The sequence below is a fragment of the Aotus nancymaae genome, unplaced genomic scaffold (genome assembly GCF_030222135.1).
Source record: "Aotus nancymaae isolate 86718 unplaced genomic scaffold, 86718_ANA_hifiasm-v0.15.2.pri h1tg000029l, whole genome shotgun sequence".
NCBI lineage: Eukaryota > Metazoa > Chordata > Mammalia > Primates > Aotidae > Aotus > Aotus nancymaae.
The window spans coordinates 59,828,547-59,830,065 of NW_026988442.1; the positions used below are offsets into that span (position 1 = coordinate 59,828,547).

The 1,519-nt window shown below is 37.9% G+C and overlaps 1 pseudogene; it reads left to right on the plus strand.

Moving 5' to 3' along the window:
• The first annotated feature begins 508 nt into the window (after positions 1 to 508).
• Positions 509 to 1,011, plus strand: LOC110567876 (large ribosomal subunit protein eL21-like; annotated as a pseudogene).
• The last annotated feature ends 508 nt before the right edge of the window (positions 1,012 to 1,519 follow it).

The following is a 1,519-nucleotide window of genomic DNA, read 5'->3' on the forward strand; positions in this document are numbered from 1 at the left end:
AAGGGAGCAGAAGGTTAAAATTTAAAGTTGGAGTTCTCTCCTGCAAATGAGCACCAGCATAAAAACTGATCGGTGCCTTCTCAAATGTCCACTCCTCTGGACAGCAAGAATGTAGGCCAGTGCTTCCCAGACTCTAGGACATACACATGAGACAGTTTGCGGGAGTATACGGAGACAGCCTTCAAAAGCATGGACAACTGTATGAGAAAGTCATTCCCTTTTTTATTCTATTTTAATCCTTCTGATTATGTCAGGGAGAAAAATTTTTTCAAGACTTATATTTTGTTGTTTTTTAGAGACTGGGTTTTGCCATGTCACCCAGGCTGGTCTTGAACTCCTGGACTCAAGTGAACCACCCAGCTTGGTCTCCCAAAGTGCTGGGATTATAGGTGTGAGCCACCATGCCCCAAGGCTCATATTTTTAAAAACCTTTCCAACAGTTGCTAATATACTTTTTTAAAACAAAGTGAGCCTTTCGGCCAGAACCGCCATCTTCCAGTAATTCGCCAAAATGACGAACACAAAGGGAAAGAGGAGAGCACTTGATACATGTTCTCTAGGCCTTTTAGAAAACATGGAGTCGTTCCTTGGGCCGCGTATATGCGAATCTATAAGAAAGGTGATATTGTAGACATCAAGGGAATGGGTACTGTTCAAAAAGGAATGCCCCACAAATGTTATCATGGCAAAACTGGAAGAGTCTACAATGTTACCCAGCATGCTGTTGGCATTGTTGTAAACAAACAAGTTAAGGGCAAGATTCTTGCCAAGAGAATTAATGTGCGTATTGAGCACATCAAGCACTCTAAGAGCCGAGATAGCTTCCTAAAACGTGTGAAGGAAAATGATCAGAAAAAGAAAGAAGCCAAAGAGAAAGGTACCTGGGTCCAACTGAAGTGCCAGCCTGCTCCACCCAGAGAAGCACACTTTGTGAGAACCAATGGGAAGGAGCCTGAGCTGCTGGAACCTATTCCCTATGAATTCATGGCATAATAGGTGTTAAAAAAAAAAAAAAAAAAAGACCTCTGGACTGTAAAAAAAATAAATAAATAAATAAAAATGAAGTGAAAGCAGATACCATCTTTAAGACAGGCATTTATCAGGTATTTATCAAATTAGTATTTAATTAATAATTTGTTTTGTTATATGCTTTACAATTATTCTCTAGAATAGATGATTCAAAAAGTTTTATTTGTGGTAGGTATATACATTTTACTGTTTTAATAAACCTATTTAGGTAAAAATAAAGGTGATTTAAAGAAAACTCAGAGGTAAATAATAGATCTAATGGATATAAATATGTGAAAATTGTACAGGAGTAGCTGAAGTTTGAGAAACACTGGCAAACTGAAACAGAATTGGTATTTATTGATAGAACTGGTATGTGTCAACTTCTCTCCCATACATTCAGCATTTTTGAAGAAAATGGGAAAAGACAATTAAAACCCAAATTAACCATGCTTTTCCTTCTGTGGAGGCATCAGAATCTTGTGGGAGACAGAAGAAAATGGAAACAAGG